The sequence below is a fragment of the Physeter macrocephalus genome, chromosome 1 (genome assembly GCF_002837175.3).
Source record: "Physeter macrocephalus isolate SW-GA chromosome 1, ASM283717v5, whole genome shotgun sequence".
NCBI classification, from domain to species: domain Eukaryota; kingdom Metazoa; phylum Chordata; class Mammalia; order Artiodactyla; family Physeteridae; genus Physeter; species Physeter macrocephalus.
Window position 1 is genome coordinate 107,265,187 of NC_041214.2, and position 9,476 is coordinate 107,274,662.

Below are 9,476 nucleotides of genomic sequence, written 5' to 3' on the forward strand. Positions count from 1 at the left end.
GGGTCCTTTCTCTCTCTCTTCTCCTTCTGGGACCCCTATAATGCAAATGTTGTTGCGTTTAATGTCCCAGAGGTCTCTTAGGCTGTCTTCATTTCTTTTCATTCTTTTTTCTTTATTCTGTTCCACGGCAGTGAATTCCACCATTCTGTCTTCCAGGTCACTTATCTGTTCTTCTGTGTCAGTTATTCTGCTATTGATTCCTTCTAGTGTATTCTTCCTTTCAGTTATTGTGTTGTTCATCTCTGTTTGTTTGTTCTTTAATTCTTCTGGATCTTTGTTATACATTTCTTGCATCATCTCGATCTTTGCCTCCATTCTTTTTCCGAGGTCCTGGATCATGTTCACTATCATTATTCTGAATTGTTTTTCTGGAAGGTTGCCTCTCTCCACTTCATTTAGTTGTTTTTCTGGGATTTTATCTGTTCCTTCATCTGGTACATAGCCCTCTGCCTTTTCATCTCGTCTATCTTTCTGTGAATGTGGTTTTTGTTCCACCGGCTGCAGGATTGTAGTTCTTCTTGCTTCTGCTGTCTGCCTTCTGGTGGTTGAGACTATCTAAGAGGCTTGTGCAAGTTTCCTGATGGGAAGGACTATATATTTCTTTTAAGATAATTTCATGCCTTATATACAACAGGCATCCAGAGACTGTGTGTGTGTGTGTGTGTGTGTGTGTGTTAAGTAGGCGTTCTAACTTAACAAGCCAGGATGAAAAGAAGCAAAGGAAATCAAAATGTGTCACGCTTCAGAGGCCATCTGCCTTGAGAAGCCTTCTCCAAATGAATGGGTGAGAGAATGCAATTTGACAGTTATCTGCCCCTCTCTGAGTTCGCTGTTATTTTATTTTAATTCAATTTTAATTCTTAAAATTATTAAGGTTTTAATTTAACAAACAGGACAGTCACGTCCAAAATAGTTTGAAGAAATGATAATTTCCTTTTTAAAGAAAAGTCTTTGAATGTTTTAAAGAGATCCAACTTTGACCCTAGTCTTAACAAAGCCATACTTAGGCACAAGACATGCTGGTGCTGACAGAGACATAGTCCAGTGAAGAGGATTAAATCTAGAAACAAGCAAAGACTCACTAACCTGGGAGGGAGTATGCTCTGAGGAAAAATTAGTCAAGATTACCTGAATAGAGTATTTTTTCCTATTTGAAAATAATTTGTACCAGGTTATCTATCCTATAAGCAAATCATAAAAGATAAGAATTAAGCTTTGGTCCCCCTAAATGCCAGTAGGTTTGCTGATTATCCTTATTCTAGGAGAATACCTATGAGGTTCTAATCCTAAAGGTAGGGAATGGATGGAGTAAGATAAATATTCCTTTGGGGGTAAGTGATTAGAATTCTGGAAATTGAGCAAAATCAGCCTATGAACACAATTTTTTAAAAAGCAATATTCAAAGTTAAGTAGGCCACAAAACAGCAAAAACATGACAGTTATTAAAAGAGACATGTTTCACAGCTCAGTTGTGAATACTATATATTATATAAACACTAAATACTGACCTTTTCCAAAATTTTTATACATTTATATTTAGAGAATAGAAAGATCAGACGTGTGCATATATGTGATGGTGGGAGCAAAGACTGGTGGTTAGGAGAATGCATGGTGAAAGATAGCCATTTCCTAACAGGAAGTAAGCAGATATACTAGTTTTTTGTTGCTGTGTATGAAATTGCCAAACCTACTATTTCTGCATAACTTACCCAATTTCTGCACCAAAAATTACAATAACTCTTATTTATTATCATACAGTTTCTGGGAGTCAGAAGTCAAGGTACCCCTTGGCTGGGCCCTCTGCTCAGGGTCTGCCAAAGCTGAAATCAAGTTGTTGGCTATGCTGGAGGCTCAACTATCAAAGGATCCACATTGTAGTTCCCTCAGTTTGTTAGCAGAATTCATTTTCTTGCAGTGGCAGAATTCATGGCAGCTTAGTTCTTCAAATCTAATAACACACAGGCACACATATGTACAAAGGGGCCGGGGGATGCTTCCAGTCAGATACCTCTAGACCATCTTTTAAAAGGCATTACTGATTAGGTCAGGCCCACACAGGATAATTTCTTTTTTGAATAACTTAAAAGCAACTGAATAAGGTACTTAATTACAGAAAAAAAAGTTCCTGCACTCTTGCCATATAATGTAACATAATTACAGGAGTGATATTCTTTAAACTTTGTCATATTCTATTGGTTAGAGCAAGTTGTACAACCCTCCTAAATGAAAACTCTAGAGGAAGGAGGGTGGGTCCCGGAAAGGTGTGGATGCCAGGAGACAGCAATCGTGGGTGCCATATTAGAATCTTACCTTTCATTGTAGATAATCCCTAAAACTAAAAAACCAAGAAACAACAATGTAAGTGTGTGAATGTGTGTTTTAATATGGAGACAAAATCTAAAGAATCAGCTAAAATATATGAAAGTGGTTGCCACTATAGAGTAGTACTTGGGGTGGGGGTAAATTGTTTTGTATTTAGCTCTTTAAACTATGTAATGCATATATTGTTTTATTGTAATTGGATTTTATTTTATCAGGTAATTATAATGTGGTTCTTTTTGTACAGAAGATGCTTAAACTTTTCTCCAGTAGTAAAAAAGAATAGAAGCAGAAAATTTGGGCTGGAAAGCAGTTCCTGAGAAAAGATCTGGGAGTTTTTGTTGACTGTAAACTCAAAGTAATGAGGTGTTGTTGCTATAAAAAACAAATGCAATCTCAGGCTTCCATTCATAGAAATATGATGAATAAACAGGGAAAAAATGTCCCACAGTATTCTGCACTGAAAATTCCATCTTTGAAGTTCTGTTCATTTCTAGGCCCTTAATTTAGTTCTATTTTGCTATTGTTATAACATCGATGGTTTATTTTTATTATAGAATCAATATATGGTTTCTGTGGAAATTTTAGAAAACAAAAAAAGGAAAAGTATGCAATATAAATACTTGAAAATATGTATCATAAATATTTTGGTGCTGATCTTTTTACCTTTCTTCTCTACATTACACATATTGTATGTCATACTATACTACACGTCATACTATATATGTATTTTGGATTTTCTTAGTAGTATATTACAGAATACTTCGTTTTCAGACACAATGAAAAGCATTGCAGTTGTTGCATTGAGATTCACAAATATGTTAGTGGAACAGAAGACAGACTATAGAAATAACCCCACATATATGTGGTCCATGAATTTTCATCAGAGATAAGGCAATTTAATGTACAACAGATGTTTCTTCAATGACAATTTATAAATTGCAAATAAATACATGAAGAGGCAGTCAACATTATCATGCCTCAGGGAAATACAAGTCACAAAGGGATATTACTTCACATGACAAATCTATAGAGACAAAATAGACAGAAAGTGGTTGCCCATGTTTGGAGGCAAGGGGGTTTTATAGGAAATCTGGAGTGACTACTAATGGGTACATGGTTTCTTTTGGGAGTAATAAATTTTGTTATAGTTGTATTTACTTTGCTAGGATTGCTGTAATCAAGTACCACACAGTGGGTGACTTAAACAGGCAAGTTATTGTCTAACAATCCTGAGATCAAGGTGTCAGCAGAGTTGGTTCCTACTGAGGACTGTGAGGGAAGGATCTGTTTCAGGCCTGTATCCTTGGTTTGTAGATGGTCATCTTCTCTTTTGGTCTCTTCATATCGTCTTCCCTCTATAAATATCTCTGTGTCCAAAATTCCCCTTTTTATAATAAGGGGAATAAGTCATATTAGATTAGAGCCCACCCTAATTACCTCACTTCAAATTGGTTATCTCTGCAAAGACCCTATATCAAAATAAAGTCACATTCTGAGATACTGGTGGTTAGGACTTCTACATATGAATTTGTGAGGGACACAATTCAACCCATAAAAGTAGTGATGGTTGCATAACATTGAATATCCTTAAAACCATTCAGTTGTACACTTCAGAGTGGTGAATTGTATGGTATGTGAATTACACCTCAATAAATTTGTTCTATAAAAGATTAAAATGAAAAACGAATGAAAATATAGAATAAATCTTTTAAAAACTGCCAAAGAGACCACCAATTAAAAATATATGCAAAATTTTAACAGACATTTCACCAGAGAAGACCTAATAATTCATGAAAAGGTCTTAACATCATTAATCATTAGGAAAATTTAAATCAAATTCATTATGTGATACCACTGTACACCAAGTAAAATTGCTAAATTTAAAAGACTGACTGTGCCAAGTAATAGCAAAGATGAAGAACGAGAAGTCTCATGTACTGCTTATCAGAAGAAAAAATTTTACAGCCACTTTAGAAAAAATTTTGTCAGTTTCATGTAAAGTAGAACATACAATTCCTCTCCTAGATATTATCTAATGTTGCATAATAAAGAAATTATTATACTTTATTACTTTATTATACTTGTCCTTGGTTTCAGGGACAGATCCTCTAAATATTGGATTTCCCTGGTAATAGAAGTATCTTTGTTATTCATGATGAGCCCCTCTGATCACACCTTCTGAGATTATGCTAATGAAGTGACTCATTGTGCACCCTAGATGATCTCTGGATGGAGGCTAACCTTGCCAGAAAGACCAACAATGTGATTAGAGCATTGAGGTTTTAGAGCCATGTGATATCAATCCAAACTCCCAACCTCCCCGGAATGGAGGGAGGCTGAAGATTGAGAATCATGTAGCCAATAATTCAACAATCATGCCTACATAATCAAACACCAGCAAAAACTCTGAACACCTGGAGCTCAGGTGAGTTTCTCTGGTTAGTGAAATATATCAATGTACTGGAAGGGTGATACATCTTGAGGACATGAAAGCTTTGTTTGAGACCCTTCCATATATCTCCCTGTGTGTCTCCTTTTGACTGATTTTGACTTGTATCCTTTTGCTGTCATAAAATTGTAATTGTATATATAGCACTTTCCTGAGTTCTATGAGTTGTTCTAAAGAATTACCCTGCAGGGGCAGTGGGAAGCCTGAATTTGTGGGCAATTGGTCAAAAGTATGTGTGGCCTGGGAAGCCTAAATTTGCTGCTGGTGTGAGGACAGTCTTGTGGAAGACTGTACCTTTAACCTATGTTTGACCTGACTTGGGTAGTTAGTGTCAAAATTACATTGTACTCAAGAAAATTGAAAACATATCCTTATATCCACATCAGACTTTACATGAATGTTCATAGAAATTGTATATAAAATGACCCTAAACTGGAATGCACCCAAATATCCATCTACAATGAAAGAAAAAATGGAGAGAATAAAGAATACATCCATTCAATGTAATATGACCAGTTAGCAAAAAAGCAATTAATTATTGACACATGGAACAAATTAGCAAATCTCAAAGGCATTATAGTAAATAAAACAAGCCAGACACAAAAGATTAACATTGTATGATTCTATCTGCATGAATTCTATTCACAGAAAATAGAACATTAGCTTCCAGAAAGTAGAAATGGATTTATATTTGTTTGTAAAGAGGATGGAGGGAACTTTTTGGACTGATGGAAATATTTTTATATCATGACTGCAGTGGGGGTTAGAACACACTTTATACAGTATTTGATGCCAATGTCAGCCAATATATAATAGTTTCAGTCAAATATTACATATAACTCTTAATAGCAATATTCAATTTGTTTATTTCTTTGAAGTTTATGTGAATGTGCATATTGTATTAAAATTCATCAAACTCTGTACCCGTATGATTTTTCCAATTTTTGGTATATTTTTTATTCCATAGTTTTTGTTTTTAAAATGCTAAGTTGTCCCTTAATTGGGTTTTAAACATTTTACTTTACAGTTCTTCTTCTTTTATTTTTTTAACATCTTTATTGGAATATAATTGCTTTACAATGTAGTGTTAGTTTTTGCTCTGTAACAAAGTGAATCGGTTATATGTATACATATATACCCATATTCCCTCACTCTTGTGCCTCCCTCCCACCCTGCCTATCCCACCCCTCTAGGTGGTCACAAAGCACCGAGCTGATCTCCCTGTGCTATGCAGCTTCCTCCCACTAGCTATCTATTTTACATTTGGTAGTGTATATATGTCCATGCCACTCTCTCACCTCGTCCCAGCTTACCCTTCCCCCTCTCTGTGTCCTCAAGTCCATTCTCTACCTCTGTGTCTTTATTCGTTCCCTGTCACTAGGTTCATCAGAACCATTTTTTTTTAGACTCCATATATATGTGTTAGCATATGGTATTTGTTTTTCTCTTTCTGGCTTACTTCACTCTGTATGACAAACTCTAGGTCCATCCACTTCACCACACATAACTCAGTTTCGTTTCTTTTTATGGCTGAGTAATATTCCATTGTATATATGTGCCATATGTTCTTTATCCATTCATCTGTCGATGGACACTTAGGTTGCTTCCATGTCCTGGCTATTGTAAATAGTGAGACAATGAATATTGAGGTACATGTCTCTTTTTGAATTCTGATTTGCTCAGGGTATATGCCCATTAGTGGGATTGCTGGGTCGTATGATAGTTCTATTTTTAGTTTCTTAAGGAACCTCCATACTGTTCTCCATAGTGGCTCTATCAATTTACATTCCCACCAACAGTGCAAAAGGGTTCCCTTTTCTCCACACCCTCTCCAACATTTCTTGTTTGTAGACTTTTTGATGATAGGCATTCTGACTGGTGTGAGGTGATATTTCATTGTAGTTTGATTTGCATTTCTCTAATAATTAGTGATGTTGAGCAGCTTTTCATGTGCCTTCTGGCCATCTGTATGTCTTCTGTGGAGAAATGTCTATTTAGATCTGCCCACTTCTTGATTGGGTTTTTTTTTTTTTGATATTGAGCTACAGGAGCTGCTTGTATATCTTGGAGATTAATTCTTTGTCAGTTGCTTTGTTTGAAAATATTTTCTCCCTAAGGGTTGTCTTTACATCTTGTTTATGGTTTCCTTTGCTGTGCAAAAGCTTTTGAGTTTCATTAGGTCCCATTTGTTTATTTTTGTTTTTATTTCCATTTCTCTAGGAGGTAGGACAAAAAGGATCTTTCTGTGATTTCTGTCATAGAGTGTTCTGCCTGTTTTCCTCTAAGAGTTTTATAATGCCTGGCCTTACATTTAGGTCTTTAATCCATTTTGTGTTTATTTTTGTGTATGGTGTTAGAAAGTGTTCTAATTTCATTCTTTTACATGTAGCTGTCCAGTTTTCCCAACACCACTTATTGAAGAGGCTGTCTTTTCTCAATGTAGCTATCCAGTTTACCCAGCACCATTTATTGAAGAGGCTGTGTTTTCTCCACTGTATATTCTTGCCTCCTTTATCAAAGATAAGGTGACCATAGTGCATGGGTTTATCTCTGGGCTTTCTCTCCTGTTCCATTGATGTATATTTCTGTTTTTGTGCCAGTACCATACTGCCTTGATTACTGTAGCTTTGTAATATAGTCTGAAGTCCAGGAGTCTGATTCCTCCAGCTTTGTTTTGCTTTCTCAAGATTCCTATGGCTATTCGGGGCCTTTTGTGTTTCCATATAAATTGTAAAATTTTTGGTTCTAGTTCTGTGAAAAATGCCATTGGTAGCTTGATGGGGATTGCCTTGAATCTGTAGATTGCTTTGGGTAGTACAGTCATTTTCCCATTGTTGATTCTTCCAACCCAAGAACATGGTATATCTCTCCATCTGTTTGTATTGTCTTTAATTTCTTTCATCAGTGTCTTATAGTTTTCTCCATACAGGTCTTTTGTCTCCTTAGGAAGGTTTCTTCCTAGGTATTTTATTCTTTTTGTTGTAGTGGCAAATGGGATTGTTTCCTTAATTTCTCTCTCAGAATTTTCATTGTTAGTGTATAGGAATTCAAGAGAATTCTGTGCATTAATTTTGTATCCTGCTACTCTACCAAATTCATTGATTAGCTCTAGTAGTTTTCTGGTGGCATCTTTAGGATTCTCTAACTATAGTATCATGTCATCTGCAAACAGTGACAGCTTTATTTCTTCTTTTCCAATTTGGATTCCTTTTATTTCTTTTTCTTCTCTGATTGCTGTGGCTAAAACTTCCAAACCTGTTGAATAATAGAGGTGAGAGTGGGCAACCTTGTCTTGTTCCTGATCTTAGAGGAAATATTTTCAGTTTTTCGCCATTGAGAATGATGTTGGCTGTGGGTTTGTCATACATGGCCCTATTAGGTTGAGGTAGTGTCCCTCTGTGCCCACTTTCTGGAGAGTTTTTATCATAAATGGGTGTTGAATTTTGTCAAAAGCTTTTTCTGCATCTATTGAGATTATGATATGGTTTTTATCCTTCAGTTTGTTAATATGGTGCATAACATTGATTGATTTACGTATATTGAAGAATCCTTGCATTCCTGGGATAAACCCCACTTGATTGTGGTGTATCATCTTTTTAATGTGTTGTTGGATTCTCTTTGCTAGTATTTTGTTGAGGATTTTTGCATCTACATTTATCAGTGATATTGATCTGTAGGTTTCTTTTTTGGTGACATCTTTGTCTGGTTTTGGTATCAGGTTGATGGTGGCCTCATAGAATGAGTTTGGGAGTGTTCCTCCCTCTGCTATATTTTGGAAGAGTTTGAGAAGGACAAGTGTTAGCTCTTCTCTACATTTTGATAGAATCTACTTGTGAAGCCATCTGGTCCTGGGCTTTTGTTTGTTGGAAGATTTTTTATTTTTGATTTTTTTTTTTGCGATACACGGGCCTCTCACCATTGTGGCCTCTCCCGTCGTGGAGCACAGGCTCCGGACGCGCAGGCTCAGCAGCCATGGCTCACGGGCCCAGCCGCTCCGCGGCATGTGGGATCCTCCCAGACCGGGGCACGAACCCATGCCCCCTCCATCATCAGGCGGACTCTCAACCACTGCAGGAAGCAGTGCAAGCCCTGTTGGAAGATTTTTAATCACAGTTTCAATTTCACTGCTTGTGATTGGTCTGTTCATATTTTCTGTTTCTTCCTGGTTCAGTCTTGGAAGTTTGTACCTTTCTAAGAATTTGTCCATTTTTTCCAGGTTGTCCATTTTATTGGCATATAGTTGCTTGTAGTAGTCACTCATGAGCCTTTGTATACTGCAGTGTCAGTTGTTACTTCTCCTTTTTCTTTTCTAATTCTGTTGATTTGAGTCTTCTCCCTTTTTTTGTTGATGAGTGTGTCTAATGGTATATCAATTTTGTTTATCTTCTCAAAGAACCAGGTTTTAGTTTTATTGATCTTTGCTATTGTTTCCTTCTTTTTTTTTTTATTTCTGATCTGATCTTTATGATTTTTTTCCTTCTGCTAACTTTGGGTTTTTTTTTTTTCTTCTTTCTCTAATTTTTTGCTTCTTTATCTGATCTTTATGATTTTTTTCCTTCTGCTAACTTTGGGTTTTTTTTTTTTCTTCTTTCTCTAATTGCTTTAGGTGTAAGGTTAACTTGTTTATTTGAGATGTTTCTTGTTTCTTGATGTAGGATTTTATTGCTATAAACTTCACTCTTAGAACTGCTTTTGCTGCATCCCA

General features: G+C 36.1%; 1 long non-coding RNA gene across 1 annotated transcript in view; it reads left to right on the plus strand.

Annotated features, from left to right (window-relative positions):
- Positions 1–9,476, plus strand: part of LOC114485943 (uncharacterized) — a 144,625-nt gene that overhangs the window by 124,091 nt on the left and 11,058 nt on the right. Inside the window, exon 3 of the long non-coding RNA XR_003679181.2 lies at positions 4,541–4,747. This is a non-coding gene — a long non-coding RNA (uncharacterized lncRNA). The remainder of the gene's footprint in view (positions 1–4,540; positions 4,748–9,476) is intronic.